General features: G+C 37.8%; 1 pseudogene; it reads right to left on the bottom strand.

Moving 5' to 3' along the window:
- The window catches only part of LOC149241081 (uncharacterized protein At4g18257-like), a 50,450-nt pseudogene that overhangs the window by 8,577 nt on the left and 22,888 nt on the right, over window positions 1-18,985 (bottom strand).

The following is an 18,985-nucleotide window of genomic DNA, read 5'->3' on the forward strand; positions in this document are numbered from 1 at the left end:
TTACATCCCATGATTGATGTTGATGCTAAAATTGGCGAGGAAACCAATATTATCGCCAAGGACGATGAATACTTTGCAGCAAAGGTCATTGTCATCTTGCTAGGCTAGCTCGCCACATTCTACGCTTTCTGCAAGAAAGAAATTCTTGGATGCTCTCAGAGCTTTCCATTTACAGATGTCGCTTGGTTAGCATAACAGAATTTGAAGGCTCACAAGGTACAGTCGGATTATATTATTGACAATAGATTTTACACTTTGCTCCCTTCCTTTTATACTAATTAGTTTTTTTATTATGGTTTGTTGAAGAGTGTCAAAAATTGGATCGTGGTGCTAAAACCAATAGCACTATTATGAAATCCTCATCTCTGCAACGTTTTGGTCTTCTACATCCATAACTTGGATACAGATTTGAACTCAAAACTCTTAACTTGCCCGAAGTCTGGTGTGGCTACGATGTTCTCATCTCTGTAATGTTCCGAGCTTCTATGTTTGTGTCTTGCCTATAGATTCTAACCCAAAGCCCTCATCAGAGTAGCTGATGGTTTAAGTTAACATTCACGTCCACAACTAGGATCAGCGACTGCGTTGGGGACAATTCAAGGCCCAACATTTCCAGGTTGCATACACTACGCCCTGGTGCTGATTTTAGATATGCAGTGTATGATATGACATGATTCCATGGTTGCATAAAAGAGACAACTGGAATGCATTCTCTAGCTGCTTCGCTTCCACGATAAACATGTCTATTAGCACACTCACTATATCCTTGTTCCATATGCCTTCCTACAACATGAAAAATTATCCAACATAGGGTATACGTGTCAAGGATTAAATTAAACACCTGACAGAGTCACGTGAAGGGTGATTGCAGTTGCTCTGATCACCAGTCTAGAGAAGCACTTGTTGCACTAACTAGTATAGGAAATGAGATTTAATTTTCCCATACATAACCTTACAATTTTGGATATATATATATATATATATATATATATATATATTGTTGTGCAACTCTGATAATCATTAAAGACGATCTGGGACCAGAGACGATGATGGGAAAAGCCAAAGAACAAAAAACTGGGGGGCTAGCTAGGCCCTTTTTCTCCACCCCCAATATGATCATACTATATACTAGTCTGTGTTTAGGTTTTATTTTCTCGTTTTAATGATTTCTCTGCCTTACTTTGATGCATTTGATGTATTTAACCTCTTTATGTAAGGTAGATGTAGTGATATAACTTTGAAAGTGGTTTAAGGCCCGACTTATTTTATGAAAGGCTTTAGATAATTATGGTTGTAATCATTTTTTTTACAATACTAATATAAAAAGTGGAATAATTTACAAAAATGAGATTAACTTACTAAGATAATAAGAATATAAAAATATTAAATTTAAAATTTGCTTTCATAACTTGAATTTTGCATGTGATCATTATAATTATAATGAAATACATTTTATTATATGAATTTTTTAGGTGATTTTTTTATTATTTAAATTATAAATTTAGATTTTTATTAAAATCATTATTTTTAATTGAAAAATGGATTTAGATCTTTAAAGCACCACGATTTCATCTTAATTTTATAATATTATGTAACTTTGTTAATTCAAAATAATTCTTATCAACTTTTGATAAAAGTTATGAGTTTTTTTTTTCATTATTTTAAAATGATGAAAACAAAATAATATAAGAAAGATTATTACATAATGAAATATTTATTATTCTTTTATTTTTGTTCAGGTTTTATTTTTATAAGAGTCGCATAATTTTGTAACAATTTTTTTTTTCAAGTGACATGGTGATATGAAAAGTCAAAATTTTCATATATCTTTATTCTAATTGGATTTATGAAGATTTGAGTGGTTTTAAAATGGAGCAAATTAAAGATATTTTATTACTATGTATAGATTTTTGATCACGATAAGTTTTAATGTTTGAAATTTTTGTCTAATTATTATCTTATTTGCAATTAGATTTTTTATTATTTTTATTTGTAAATGGAATAATAATTTTTGAAAAATATTTAACTTTGAAAATTTGTTACCACTATTACACTAGATACAACTATTTCAAAAATATCACCATACATAATTTAGTTACAACATATTTTTTAAAACTTAATCCACATAATTGTTAAATGAAACAATTTATTAAAAATTTAGATCAATTAATTCTTTTTAATAAAAAATAAGAGTCTATTTTTCTATTATTATTAGAATAAAATAATATATATATATATATATATATATATAATTTAACTTATATATTTATATATATTTATATCTAATTTAACTCACCGAACTTCTTCTATAAATATCTCTAAGACTTAACCATAATTTATATATATATATATATATATATATAATTTAACTCACCGAACTTCTTCTATAAATATCTCTAAGATTCATCGGCCTTTAACAAAATGTTCATGGCCTTCAATCCTAGAGAAGAAATTATAAAATTATAGCGGTTGAACAAAATTAGAAGGCTTTTTAAATGCCGTGGATCGAAATGCCCATAAGAATTATGAATATGAAGTATATGAGAATTTGCATCTGACTAAGATATCAAAATAGCAATAAGAATTGTATATAGTATAACTTTAGTGACGAAATTATAAAATTAGAGCACTTGAACAAAAGTTAAACGGGGTTTTAACTTTTAACAGCCGTGGATCTAAATGCCAAGAAAGAATTCGCGTCAAAATAGCAGAGGAATTTGCATTTGAGTAACAGATAAATATAAATTGCAATAAGAATCGCAAGAATGACAGATCAAAGCTACTAGAGCATCTATGAGGTGCAATCTTTAAATTCTTTAAATTAAATGGTAGAGAATATCTTCACATTACAATATGTTCATGTGTGTTATTATTCAACTCAAACAATTTTCCCTTGTTTGTTCGTCATCATCTAATCTCTATGGTTGCCACAAGTAATATCCTTTGAAGCCATAATGCTTCCATAAACACTATCACCTACTTTTATTGGGCCAAGATCTAAATATCTCTCTGTCGTATCCAATACCTCTTTGTCCTCATTGCAAATTTGTCATTTCATTCCCAAAAAATCAACTTGCAATCAACACTTGGTTTTCTTAGGAAAGAACAATGCAACTCACTTCCACCTCCAAAAAGTGTCCATGCTCCTTCCTTCACCTAAAGAATTGGCATAACGTACTAGCTATAAATCATTCATACCACTGATACCTTAGATTGAATTAGAACTTATTATACTCCAGGGCCTAACATCAACTGACCATGAAGATTGAGTAACTGGTCATCCCATGGACCTACTTCCATCTATGAAGATACATGTGTGCCATCCATTGTACCTGTTAATTAACTAGTAAACTAGTTTAGATATGGGATTTATCTAATTCAATCTTGCATTTTTTGCACCTTCCATTCAGGACTTATAGTGGAACATTTAAAAACCAGTTCAAGGAGTAAAACATATAAGTATAACTCCCATCTGGCTACGCCACTTCTCTACTATCCAGATTCATGAATGATTACACCATTGCAAATTATCAAAAAGAGATAAAAGACATAGCGACAAGATTACCATATTCTTCCACAGTTGTTCACATAATAGGAATCTCATTGTTTCATCTTTGGCATCTTTGTTTGCATATTAGTTCAATCTTCATCTCAGAGTTCCATACTTTAGACAATTGTTAGAATAGTCAATTATAACAACCATGCACCCACATATTAAGTTGATTAGGCTCAATATGTATTTTTTAGAAACTCTAAATAAATTCAAGCACACAATTTACTTTACTTCCCAAAGATTCTAACAAATTTTCATTGAAATAGAAATATGTTATGCTACCTTCTGTAGCCCTCAATTGATGTTCAACTTATCATATTTAAGATTTAAATCTTGGATCCATATCTTCTTTGAATTGGGGGATCGAATTCACACCATGCACAATTATGATTCTCTTTGTAGCTTCTCCATGATTCAACTTTAGAAATTCGTGTTCACTACCATGTTGTCGTCATTGTCATCTATAACCAACCAAATGTGAATTGATCTTCATCGTGAGGTTCTAAAACCCTCAAATATAGACCTTTCAATGCTTCAATGTCATCCTCTAAAGTACCCTTCCGAAGGAAATACACACAACATTTCTCATTTCCTTCATCATTTGGAAGCTCTCCACACATAAGTTTTGCATAAAGTTCTACTTTGTTCTTCAATGCTACATAGCTAACTAATCCATCATTTTCAAATTTTAGTTGAAGTTTATCCCTATTAACTCGATATTCAACATCAAAGTTTTTTTTGAAGAAGATTTATGAGAGGCATTGTTCCTCTTCCATGCATGATGCAAATCAATGTTACGGGTGACATACTTGTTGCACTTGTCCTCCTCGTGTGTTCTGTAGGGTTGAGCCCTCTATTCTAATAACAAAGACACACTCACCCCTTATATAACCTTTTCTTTCTTAGGCATCACCCTTGACTCTGTCTACCATCCCAACAACCCTATTCATTTATTGGGATGTTGTTGCATTTATGCTCATTCTTCAAAGCGTTTAGCGCTGTTTATTTCCACCTATGTGCTATGTCACCAATTCTCACAATTTGTTCTTCAAAAATTCTTGCTGCAAATTCTCTCGATTATTTTTAACTTCAATTTATTGTTGTTTCTTTAAACCATAGGTCTTTTCCATAACTTCAGTGGTATCTTAGTTTACTTCCCTTATAGTCTTTTATGCTCACTTCCAGCGCAAAATAAATCTAGTCCAACTAATGCCCACGTGTTTTTTATTTCAATATGTAAAGACATATCACCATCTATTTTACTTTCATTGTCTAAGATTCTAGTTTTATTATTCCCTTCCAACTTCCAGCATTGCTACAAGTTTATGGCCCTTGAAAATCTTCTTCATGATGATCAAATCCCATTTGGGCTTCTCTTTGTCAGCTTCGATCTTGATACCTAACTGACCTTCTTGGGGTAGTAAATGAACTTGACTAAATACATACCCTCGACTACCGAAATGGATCATAGGATTTGAACTAGAAACCCCCATACTAAACATTAAGATAAGAAGAAACATAAGAACACTTATCTTATAAAAAATATATAATTGGCTATAGATGATGGACATTCCACCCAACCATAGAATTTCTACTCTAGTTTTCCCAATAGTAAATCACCCTTGGGCTAGGGTTAGAAATGCACAATAAATGATGTGTCCGATGGATGGATATTGTCTAGTCACAAACTAATACCTAGTAAAATAACTTCTATAACAATTTCAATATAACTTCTATAACTTCTATAATATTCCTTTGGAAGCCCTGGTTTAGTTTTATCTTAGTTTATTACATGAGATCCCACATTCATTCTTGGAATATGACGCAGGGTTGATTGGCTGAAAGAGATATTTGGTTAAGCCCAATCTATGGTCGGGTGGTACGTGGAAGTCCCTGAATTGGTTGGTATTTTCCTATGTCAATATAATAAATTTTCTTATTGTGATAAATGAGCAATTGTAGTATTATGTTGGTGATATTATGGTTGAGTTTGCATGGTTTCTATGCTGGTTATTTTCTAGTTATATGCTAGTTATATGATGTGTACCATCTATGGATCTTGTCAAGAATCGTTTAATTATTGATTAATTGATGAATGTATGGAATAATAAGTGTTGTTGCAACTATGTGGAGAGGGCATAAATCCTTTTTGGTGATTTTTAGATGAATCTCAGACTATTATCATCAAATATGCATTAATGACCTGTAATTTACATGTTTGTTAAGTGTTTGACGAAATGTCTAGTGTCTTCTAGGAAATCTAAGTAAAGTTCTTGATTCGAGTTTGAATGTTTAGCTTTATCTTCATGTCAATAATGATTCTGGAAAGTCTCAAATAGTTATAGGTAGTGGTTTGGAGGTTGGCCTAGAATTGTGGTTTAGATTTCAGGACCACACCCTCCGAACTTGAAGTTTATGGCTATAACCACATGGAAGCAGAGTTGATGAGCCCCAAAAATGGATAATTATATGGGCTCATTCAACCTCCTAATTCGACAAATCCACCATTCTCATTAGTTTATTGCATGTTTTTGATTATATTTATGCTAATAGAGTGAATTGGGTTAGTCATTATGCCAACAAGTCTAATGTGTGCTTTGTGTAGTCTTTTTGGTCAATTTGGAGACAAAATCAAAGGTTTTAATGAGCACTTGGCAGCCAAATTCGTGGGAGAACAAGGGAGAGGATTTGTAGGAAGGTGTCCCCTTCATTTATGGGCCCTTACCTCGAATTCTCCACCATCAACTCGGAGTTCAAGGGCCACTAAATCAATTATCACAAGGGCAACCGAGCAAGTGCTAGTGAAAGTGCTGTTAACTACAAGTTTTGGCAGCCGAGTTCCTGAAGTTTAGGAGGGCTATTGGGGTCCTCAATTTGTATAAATAAGAAGGCTTAGGGCCTCATTTTGGTTATCCAGTAGTTAGTCACTTTGTAGGCAGAATTTAGCTAGCTTGTAGTTCGATTTTAGTCAAGTAGATTAGCTTTACATTTCAGCACATTTTCAAGCTTTCTCTTGTGGACAGTTTTGATGTAGCTCTTCTTTTCTTGCTCAAAAAAGATGAATCCAGCTTTGCACCAGCTCTAAGTCTCTCTTAGGAGGATGTAGCTCTTGGGGTTGGGCCCATCTCAAGTGCCTAGTACCTCCTTTGTTTATCTTTATGTGTTTTTGCTGCATTCTTAGAATAAAATCTGCTAGTTAGATTTAAATCTTGTTTTGTTATTTAGATTGCTTTTGATGGTTGAAGTAGCTTTTCATGTTCGGATTTAGTTGGTAGGATAATAATAGGAAAAAGGCTCCAAAAAAGGGTCAACAAACACTATTGGTTTCACCTCTTCCTTATTGGATCAGGGGCTGGAATTGAAGTAACCGTGTTGTCCCAAACAAAAACACTAGTTTCCTTTACCATGCAATCCTTAGTGTACTGTTTTCATTTGCAGAAGTTGGTTATGTGTTCAAATCTCTGAAATGGTTCATTTCATAGTTGATATACATGGTTCTCTTTCAAATAAAGTTGTTGTTCATTCACTTTATTGTTAGTTAGATTAGATTAGCTAGGACTTTGATTACTTGCAAGACTTTGTTGATTCAGTTGAATGTATACGGTGTAGAGCATCTCTACCACTCTTTCATCCACCTAAGCTTCATCAGAGCCATCTGCTCCATCTCCCAGCTAGGTTCCTCGTCTCACATCTGTCCTCTTGCCCACGTAACCCTACCTTTTTGTGCAATCATTGTTTTAGCCTTGTTTGAGCCAATTTAGCCATATACACCTTCTCACCACTCCATCCACCAGACCCTGGGCCACTTCAGACCCCTATCCTACCTCCATATCCATTCATACATCTTCCCTCACTCACCCATCCTCCAAAATTCAATTTTTAAACATCCTGTAGAAATTTCTGAACATCCTGTAGAAATTCCTGAACATCCTGTAGAACCCTTGCAGACTTCCTGTAGAAGCTCACAAATGAGGTTTCTTGATAGCCAAACTTTGTGAAACTCTCTGGAAGGGTGTTAGGGACTCCTTAGACCCTCTCTGAACCTTTCTGACCTCTTCCAAGCATTTCTCCTCCTTGATCCACCCCTGCACAGTCAAAGAACAGTGAAAGCATATGCATGATGAAACTAACGACTTAATCAAAAATACAAAAAAGATGTTGTCTTCAGATAGAGGTAGTCTAGACACATGTATTTTACCTTCATAGAATTAATGGCATCTCTTTCAGTAGTTTGCCTTCTCTCCTTTGCATCAGTAGGACTAACTAGTAGAATTAGGGTTTGCTAGGGTTTGTGTTTTCCTTCAGTTTTTCAATCTCTTTTCGCAAACAGATTAGCTTCCTTCGAGTTAGCTTTCATCCATCAATTAAAAAGCTTCTTCTAAGAGCTCATAGAAGTTGGCTTAAGCTCCTAGCGAACTTGTGCCAGCTGACCAAGTGATAGCTGCGGCAAGAGCTAGTACTTTGCATACAACACTGTCACTTCCAAGTTTGTTACGAACTACCGGGTTGATAAAATTAAAGAAGGGAGTCTCGGGAGTTGCAACATTATTGCTGCAATACTAGGGTTCACCATCTTTTTGGCACCGTTTCCGGGGAAGCGTCAGAGTATTGGTGATTGCTGCTTTTCTTCTATTTTCTACTACAACCTTATGCTAAGTAGTTTATTTCATTTCCATTTTGCAATTTTATTTCCACAAAAGTAGAATAGACATTTCCTGCTTTGATTTCATTTATGCAAGCGTAGATTAGCATTTCAATTCTGCAATTTCAATCCTGCAAGCGTAGATTAGCATTTCAAATTCCGCAATTTTAATTCCGCAAGCGTAGCATAACAATTTATTCCTGCAATTTCATTTGAGTAAACTAGATTAGTCCTTTCTTGCTTTCATTTCAATTCCGCATTGTCATTTCAGCAAGATAGTTAGTTGCAGTTCAATCTATTTTAGTTTTGCAGGTACAAGCAGAAAAAAGCAAAATCAACCAAAAATATTTCCTTTCATGCCTTGTAGGAGTAGACATAATTCAGAAAAATGATTGCACAACACCCCCACTGCTTCACACAACCAACCTTCTCTCTTCTTCGATGGTTGTGAGTAAAGAACCCTTAGGTGGACAACAGAACATATTTGAAGAACCTCAAGGGATGAAGAAGAAGAAAACGTTCCTCTGGAGCAAATGGCTACAAATAGAAATGTTGGGAGCAGTACCTTATCTAAAAATGAATTTGCAAATCAGATGGAAGATTTCAAGAGCGAGATGAGGTAGTTTCTTGCCATGCAACTGGATACCTTGCAGATTCAAAGGAAGTGAGAGGAAGCTAAGAGGGCTTTGGACATCTTTTGTCCTAGATGCACTGGGAAGCATCTTAGGAACGAATGTCCAATGCACTCCCTAGAAGTGTGTTTCGTCTGTGAAGAATACCATCCTACGAATCAGTGCCCTTCCTTGCCTGGAATCAAAGTTGCATATAAGAGGGCAAAAGGAGCCATTGAACCACTCTATTATCTGAACCAAAGAAGGCCACATGGACCCATACCTTACCAGCGGGGAATGCAAGGGACATCCCAGACCTATTACGACCTCTATCCAGCCACTTCCATGCCTTCTTGGGGTCCCCCTACTCATCCTTCCTGGTCCACACCCCCTCCTTGGTCGTATCCTCCACAATACCATGCTCCTCCAGTTGCTCATTCATTTCACTCTTATGCTCAGCCACAACCTCAGTGGAATGCACCTCATCAAGGGTGGAGGCCCCAGTACAACTCTCATCCCGCTCCTTTGCCTCCACCACCTGCTCAACCATAACCATCGCCTCCTCCTCCACCAAGGCAGCCCCACATGCCTGCCCAACCACAACCCCATCCACATCCATATCAAATATACATCCCCACTCAGCTACCTGTACCACCATTTCCAAAACCATACAATGGAGTAGCTCAACCCAATTGCAAAGCTGAGGCACAACATGTCCAAATGACTCCTCTTGAGCTCAATGATCTTCACCATAGCTCAGGAAGAGTGTTGCAAAGCAGAGATTATATTGACAACATTGAAGGACCAAAGGCAAAAGAAGATTCAAAAGAGGAGATCAAAGAACCATGGGCTGCACTTGATGAAGAGAAGAGATCAGAATCAGAGATCGAGAAAGCTCCCTCATGGTTACCATCAAACCCTCCATGTAGTCAAGAGAAAAGTCAGCAAAAAGAGGAAGATGTGAAGGTCATGATAGAAGAAGATATGGAGAATGATCCAGATCAACAAAAGGATATCAAAGCTATATTGAGACATGGTTCCAGACAGTCACTAAGTTGCAACAGTACTCTCTTCCTCAGCTATGTTGGATCCCTTCAAAGTCAAATCATTTGGTCTCTGAGATCTGGATAGTTGTCAAAGCATGCATTTCAAGCCGCCACAACATTTTATCTCTAATCTCGATGTGCACATGGCTCCATTGGAAGTATTCTTATACTTGAAAAGAATTTTGTTTTTTTCAAGTAGGGTAGGGTAGAAAAAAGAGAAAAAAGAAAAAGAAAAAATGAAAATAAGATGAAAATAAAAATCTAAGTTGAAAACCTCCTCGGAGGCGCCTTAGATTGGCTCATTGATTGAAAACCTCAATGAGGCAGTCAATGGGTTGGAAAGAAGAGAAAATAAAAAGGGAATAAGATCCCTGGGTGAAAACCTCCCTTGGAGGCGCCCAGGGCAGGCAATTAGGGTGAAGACCTCCATGAGGCGCCCTAGTTGGTTTTCAAAAAAAAGAGAGAAAAATAAAGAAAAATAAAGCTAATTTCCATTGAATAATTGCAGGTTACAAGAAGGACATTGCAAGTCAGGGAGGATCGCTCAAAACAAAGACAAAGGAAGTTATGTGCCTTCTACAAGAAGTTCTGTGTTTTCTACAGGAAGTTCTGTGTCTTCTACAGGAAGCCTACAAACAAGCAAAAATTGATCTCTGAAGAGGACCTGAAGGCTGGGAATCTGTCTGTGAGGCCTGCAAGCATCCATGTTTTCATCCCTCACCCTTCTCCATCATTTTTTCTATCTCATTGTGCTTCTTTCCTCAAGATTGTGTGTTCTACAGGAAGTTCCTGTAGAAATTACAGGATTTCTACAGGAAGCTAGAAATGGATTTGAAAAAGGTATTTTGGCAAACATGATAGCTTCCTCAAGGGTTCAGAATTCCTCCTGCAATCTTCAAACTCCTCCTCCATCATCTCCATGCTTGCATCACAGCCAAAGCTCAGTTTTTCTTTCCATGCAAAAACTTGCAGAATGCTTTGAAGAAAAAATACATAGAACAGAATTTGTTTTTTTCTGAGCTTAAAAACCATGCATCCATTTGCAAAACTGTTACAGGGGGAGTTGTATAGGGACAATGGCAACATGCCCGAGCAATCTTAGCCCATTCCGGTGCACGGTTTCCAAGAAATCCGCCTCCATCACCGTCAGCCATTTTTGCATTTTCTCCATATCCGTGCATCCATTTCAAAACCTGTTTCATGGGGAGATGCATATGGGTGATAGTAGCCTACCCAAGCAGTTTCAGCCGATTCTGATGCACGGTTTCCGAGAAATTGATCTCTGAAATCTTCAGCCATTTTCCATTTTTCTCGAAATATGTGCATCCATTGATTGCAATTTTGCTATGGGAGGTGAATAATGATGATAGGAACATGCTCAGCAAGTTTTAGATCGATCCGATCTATCGTTCGGGAGAAATGGCGAAAACAAGTTTTGGTTATGTGAAAATTTAGCAGCAGCAGCTTGAGTGTGCAGATCTGAACGTAATGCCAGCTCCTACAGCATGGATCTGGCCAGAGGATACCTGTACAAGAAAAAATAGCCATGAATCAGCCACCAAGCCCTCATGCAACCACAGAAGCCAATGCATGCAGCAAATGAAAGGCCACAACACCTCACAACAGCCACATTCGACTTCCAGGTACATGACTAAAACTCATTCCTCTAATTGCATGAATGTAATTTGGAAACTGCATGAGCAATGAGATGGTTGGGATTAAGAAAATTGGTGGCCAGTTACCAGTTCTCCAGCGCTCAAGCAAAAATCACGCAGCATACGTGTATGGTCGGTCACGTGAAATTTGAAAAAACACAGGTAGTGGTAGACGTGTTCAACTCCAGCGCACAGGACGTCAAATGATTAACAGATAGAAGAGAACATACAGTCCATAACATCACTGCAGTTCGAATAAAGACAACACACGTTTTTGCCACCTCACCACAAATCACGCAGCAATTAAAGAAGGCTCGGCTGAAACTCACAAACTGCTGTTCATCTGCACTTGCCACATCCTCAACTGAAGTATGCACAAAACGATTAACTAGTCATCCTCCACTAGTTTCTCTACCTATCTTCAAGATTCTGCTACGTATCAGGCTCGCTCAGAGGCGCAGGGGCGCTCTACAGGCGTTTCTACAGGAAGTCTTCTACAGGAAACACAGAAAACAACCATGCAGAAAGAAAACCTGGGATTTTCGGCGAATTTCAAGCTCCAAACGAGGTAGGATCGGGGAAACTTCGTTGTGCATGATTTGTTGGTACAAAATGGTGAATTGAACACGACATTGAATTGAAAAATGAGAGTAACAGTCTACCTGTGTATTCAACAAAATATGAAAGATTGCCTGCATATTTCACTATATTTGCCCAAGTTCTTTCTCTGCACTCTGAACTCTCCTCATCATCTTTAAAAGTAAAGAAGATATATGCTGCAGTAGAGGCCACCCTGTGTGTATGAAAACCTAAATTTACATATGTATCTATGTGTTGAGAAGAGAATTTGTGCCCTTATGCTCAGTTCTGCAAAAACAACATTGTCCTTTCAATAAACTAACAGTCGAATTCTGGGTGACAGATACAAGGGAATTATTGCTATCTGGTATTGTGAGGAACACAAGAGAAACTCCTCCCTGGGTTTAGAAAACACCACATTCAGTTGTCCTCTATTTTAGTGATTGACTGTTGTTTTCCTGAGCATTTCCTTTTCTGATTAAAACATAAAAAGAGAAATTCCACCATGCAATGAGGATTCATAATGGGAGAACACAATTGAACAAGTAAGGGCACACCCCAGGAAACCACGACACAAGTCAAAGAGAAGGCACCCCCAGCCAAGCAAGCCAAATCAGGGAAAACTGGTTCTATAGGAAGCCAGCAAACTGTTTCTACAGGAAGCCAGAAAACGGCCACTACAGGACTTTCTACAAGAAGTTTGGGGAAAGGGCAGCAGAAGGAGAAATCGCCCGAGATTTTAGCTAGGGAGGCAGCAGCTGTGCTGGCCACCCTAAACACATCTCCCAAGCAGAACGAGAAGCAAAAGAGGGAGCCCTCACTATATTATAAGGCAAGAAGGAGCATGCAGATAAGAACTGGCGGACCCCAACCACAGTCAAAAGAGCCAATCACAATTGTAGACACCTCAACTACACAAAAGGAGAGGTCTCCCTCCAACGCATCCATCACCTATGAACGGGGAGGCTCGAAGACATCCACATGGAGAGAAAGAATGGAAATGTTGGACACAAAGGCCTCTCTACAGGATGCTGAGACAGTTCTGCAGGAAGCTGAGAATTCTCTAGGAAAAGGAGCACAGGCAGTGGGAAGAAGCAGAGAGAAAAGCATGGTTTCATGACCGAGAAGAGGACATCACTTCAGAAGCTTGGCATGACAGGGAGGCCACCAGGGCCATCAAAGATGAGGAGATAGATCAGTTGCTTAGAGGATGAGCAACACTTTCAGTAGGGGGGTGATGATGAGCCCCAAAAATGGATAATTATATGGGCTCATTCAACCTCGTAATTCGACTTAATCCACCATTCTCATTAGTTTATTGAATGTTTTTGATTATATTTATGCTAATAGAGTGAATTGGGTTAGTCATTATGCCAACAAGTCTAATGTGTGCTTAGTGTAGTCTTTTTGGTCAATTTGGAGACAAAATCAAAGGTTTTAATGAGCACTTAGCAGCCAAATTCGTGGGAGAACAAGGGAGAGGATTTGTAGGAAGGTGTCCCCTTCATTTATGGGCCCTTACCTCGAATTCTCCACCATCAGCTCGGAGTTCAAGGGCCACCAAATCAATTATCACAAGGGTAGCCGAGCAAGTGCTAGTGAAAGTGTTGTTAACTACAAGTTTTGGCAATCGAGTTCCTAAAGTTTAGGAGGGTTGTTGGGGTCCTCAATTTGTATAAATAGGAAGACTTAGGGCCTCATTTTGGTTAGCCAGTAGTTAGTCACTTTGTAGGCAGAAGTTAGCTAGCTTGTAGTTTTATTTTAGTCAAGTAGATTAGCTTTACATTTCAGCACATTTTCAAGCTTTCCCTTGTGGACAGTTTTGATGTAACTCTTCTTTTCTTGCTCAATAAGATGAATCCAACTTTGCACCAGCTCTAAATCTCTTTTAGGAGGTTGTAGCTCTTGGGGTTGGGCCCATCTCAAGTGCCCAGTACCTCCTTTGTTTATCTTTATGTGTTTTTGTTGCATTCTTAGAATAAAATCTGCTGTTTAGATTTAAATCTTGCTTTGTTATTTAGATTGCTTTTGATGGTTGAAGTAGCTTTTCATGTTCAGGTTTAGTTGGTAGGATAATAACAGGAAAAAGGCTCCAAAAAAGGGTCAACAAAGACTTTTGGTTTCACCCCTTCCTTATTGGATCAGGGGTTGGAATTGAAGTAACCGCACTGTCCCAAACAAAAACACTAGTTTGCTTTACCATGCAATCCTTAGTGTACTGTTTTCATTTGCAGAAGTTGGTTATGTGTTCAGATCTCTAAAATGGTTCATTGCATAGTTGATATACATGGTTCTCTTTCAAATAAAGCTGTTGTTCATTCACTTTATTGTTAGTTAGATTAGATTAGCTAAGACTTTGATTACTTGCAAGACTTTGTTGATTCAGTTGAATGTATACGGTGCAGAGCATCTCTACCACTCTTTCATCCACCTAAGCTTCATCAGAGCCATATGCTCCATCTCCTAGCTAGGTTCCTCGTCTCACATCTGTCCTCTTGCCCACGTAACCCTACCTTTTTGTGCAATCATTGTTTCAGCCTTCTTTGAGCCAATTTAGCCATCTACACCTTCTCACCACTCCATCCACCAGTCCCTGGGCCACTTCAGACCCCTATCCTACCTCCATATCCATTCATGCATCTTACCTCACTCACCCATCCTCCAAAATCCAATTTTTAAACATCCTGTAGAAATTTCTGAACATCATGTAGAAATTCCTGAACATCCTGTAGAACCCCTGCAGACTTCCCGTAGAAGCTCACAAATGAGGTTTCTTGATAGCCAAACTTTGTGAAACTCTCTGGAAGGGTGTTAGGGACTCCTTAGACCCTCTCTGAACCTTTCTGACCTCTTCCAAGCATTTCTCCTCCTTGATCCACCCCTGCACAATCAAAGAACAGTGAAAGCATATGCATGATGAAACTGACGACTTAATCAAAAATACAAAAAAGATGTTTTCTTCAGATAGAGGTAGTCTAGACACATGTATATTACCTTCATAGAGGTAATGGCATCTCTTTCAGTAGTTTGTCTTCTCTCCTTTGCATCAGTAGGACTAGCTAGTAGAATTAGGGTTTGTTAGGGTTTGCGTTTTCCTTCAGTTTTTCAATCTCTTTTCGCAAATAGATTAGCTTCCTTCGAGTTAGCTTTCATCCATCAATTAAAAAGCTTCTTCTAAGAGCTCATAGAAGTTGGCTTAAGCTCCTAGCGGACTTGTGCCAGCTGACCAAGTGACAGCTGCGGCAAGAGCTAGTACTTGTGCATATAGCACCATCGCTTCCAAGTTTGTTACGAACTACCGGGTTGATAAAATTAAAAAAGGGAGTCTCAGGAATTGCAACATTATTGCTGCAATACTGGGGCTCACCAAGAGTCATGCATGCAATTAGAGCCCTATAACTGTACCCTTGCAGACTTTTTTTGTGTGGTTGGGGTTTAAATTGTAAGAAAAGTAGCTTCTACTTATGGTTTGGTCACTTGGGGTTGTTCTTTAGCCCCTGAGTGTCCTGTAACCCTTGAGGGATCTTTGTAAGTTATTAGTGTCATCCCAACTTCTATAACTGAAGCTTGGAGGTTAGGTCAAGTCATAGTAACTCTTCGTCTCATGTTTAACATGGCAGGTCAGTGAAATTGGTTAAATATGGGATGGAGGGTTACATATTAGTATCATAACTTCTAGGTTAAAATACTTGGACTGGATGGGCTACATGCATGTTGTCATGGTTATGGTTACCGTTCATGATATATATATATATATACATCTTGTGTGTGTGTGTGTGTGTGTGTTTTAACCCTGTAGATGAATTACTTGTAGACGAATTCTAAAAACAAAAAATAAACAATGAAGAGAATATAAAACAAATACATAGAGATTTTCCCTTGGATCCCAAAATTGGGACTACCAGATTATTTTTCATTATGTTCCTCTCAATTTTACAATGCATATATATACATGTTAAAGAATTCATAAACCCCAATCCATTAACCCTGTATTAGAACATAACCACAGTTCCCTTGATCGGATCTACAAAATACCATGGGCAAAAAACTATCATGCTCAAAACCATGTGCAAAACCCATTAAGAAAACCATAGGTAGGTCCGCCCACCTAATATAGGGTCCAATTTTTTTTCTTGGGGCAACGTGTGGAGGGGGGATATTGCACCCCTCAAACCCCTCGACAGGGTGGGCTGCCTCCCCTGGTGCGCCCATTGCAATGAATAGGGGGGATACCGCCCCCCCTATGAGCCCCCCACGCGTGACTAGTTGTGGAAAGAATATAACACACATCCAACATTATTCCAATTGTTGTTTTCTTTTCCACACAGAGGATCAAAGGAGAGATTATTCATTGGTCCATCCTTGCAATGCCCATTGTTTCTCTACACCAAAAAAACTTCTCAGTGCTCACAGACTTCGTCAATACATCTATAACATTCTTCAAAATGTCCACCTTTACCAACAACACCTTTTGGTCCCCAACCATATCCCTCACAAAGTGATACTGAACATCAATGTGCTTTATCTTTGAATGATAACAAGGTTCTTTGCCAAGAAAATTGCACTTTGGTTGTCACAGTATATCCTTATAGCTCGTTGTACTAACCCCATACTTGAACATAATCTCTACAACTAAACTGCTTCCTTGATTTCATGAGTGGCTGCCATGTATTCTGCCTTTGTAGTTGAAAGTGCCACTGCAGACTGTCTCTTGCTCATCCAACTAACTACTCCTACAAATAGGTTAAATACATTCCCACTTGTAGATCTTCTCTAATCCAAATCTTGAGCCCAGTCTACATCAACAAAGCCATGTATGTCTAAAAATTTGTCCAATCCTATTCTTCCTTGGTAGCACAGACCATAATCACTAGTGCCACACAAATACCTTAAAACCCGCTTCACTTTTGTCCAATGCTCCTTCCCTGGTTTTGACATAAACCTTCTCAATACTCCCACTGGATGTGAAATGTCGTGTCTAGTACAGACCATTGAATACATCAGGCTACCAACTGCACTTGCATATGGAACACGAGACATGTCATCTTCCCCTTCTTGTGTCTTGGGACACTGTTCAACATATAAATTTACGCCAATAGGAATAGGAACCTTCACTAGTTTACTATCCTGCATATTAAACCTCTGCAGTATTGTCTCGACATACTTTCTATGGTTTAACCAGAGCTTCATCTTTTCCCGATCTCGTCTAATTTCCATGCCCAAAATATAGTTTGCAACACCAATATCCTTCATGTCAAATTTGGAGGAAAATTTGGTCTTCAAATCCTAAATAATTTCTTTGTCATTTCCAATCAGCAACATATCATCCACATAAAAGACCAGATAAATAACATAGTCACCAATTAATTTAAAATACACACAGTGATCCACTATGCTTCTGGTGAAGCCAAGTCCCCATATATATGTATCAAATTTCTGATACCACATCCTTAGTGATTGTTTTAACCCATACAAATACTTTTTTAACTTGCATACCTATTCTTTCTTTCCCTTCACCACAAAGCCTCCAGATTTCTTCATGTAGATCTCTTCTTCCAAATCCCCATGAAGAAATGATGTCTTCACATCCATATGTTCTACCTCAAAATCAAAAGAAACAACAACATATAAAAGTAATCCAATAGAAGCTACCTTGGAAACAAGAGAAAAAAATCACCAAAATAAATTCTCGACACTTGGGAATAACCTTTTTCTACCAATCGAGCTTTGTATTTCTCCACCTTGCCTTCTGCATTCATCTTCTTCTTAAACACCCATTTTATTTCAATGGGTTTCCTTCTAGCCAACAAATCCACCAGATCCTAAGCCTCATTTTTGTCCAAAGATGTCATTTCATCAACCATGGCCTTTTTCCAGAGTTTTCCATCCTATGAATATACTGCCTCCCTGATAATTTTGGGATCATCATTAGTAAGATAAAGAAAAATTTGAATAGAAATAAGATGGACTATACCTTTCTAGTTGCCTTCTTTCTCGAACTGATCTTCTCACAACTGGAGTTTGTCGCTCTTAATCTTCTGATTCATGTTTTGTTGTAGAGTCTGATTCTTCCTCCTTTAGCTCAAACTCTATATTCTCAGGTTCCTTTGGTAGGACTTCATGTTTAATAACGCATTTCACCTCTCTAAATGCCACATCTCGTCTTCCATACAACCTTCATTGTTTCTGGGTTCCAAAGCTTATAACCTTTTAAACCATCCTTATACCCAATAAAGATGCAACTTTCAGATTTATTATCCAACTTGGTTCTTTTCTCCTTTGGAACACGTACATATGCATCACAACCAAATACCCTCAAATGTGAAAGAGAGGGTTTCTTACCAGTCCATACCTCATGTGGAGACTTATCCTCCAACGTTGATGAAGGTGGTCTATTAACCAGGTAGCATGTAGTCTCCATTGCCTCTACCCAAAATTCTTGTCCTAACCTAGCACCACTGAGCATGCTTCTTGCCTTTTCCATCAAAGTTCGGTTCATTCTTTCTGCGACTCCATTTCGTTGAGGTGTGTATGGAGCATTCTTCTGCCATCCTATACCACACTTCTTACATATCCTTCTTGCATAAATCTCCACCATTATTTGTCCTCAACACATTTATCTTCTTCTCTGCCTGATGTTCCACCAGTCTTAAATTCTTTAAACTTGTCAAAGAATTTATATTTCTTCCTGAGGAAATTTTATCCATGTATTCTTTGAGAATTCATATATAAATGATACAATAGTACACAAACTTACCCAGTGATGGAACCGACATAGGTCCAAACACGTCACTGTGCACAAGCTCTAATATCCCTTTCACCCTCTTCGCACCAGAGGGGAAAATCACTTGATTCTGATTCCCATATAACACAATGTTCACAGAAATCCAAATCTAGAG

The sequence above is a fragment of the Pinus tabuliformis genome, chromosome 8 (assembly GCF_031772625.1).
Source record: "Pinus tabuliformis cultivar Carrire ecotype Pingquan chromosome 8, CPIR1, whole genome shotgun sequence".
NCBI classification, from domain to species: Eukaryota; Viridiplantae; Streptophyta; class Pinopsida; order Pinales; family Pinaceae; genus Pinus; species Pinus tabuliformis.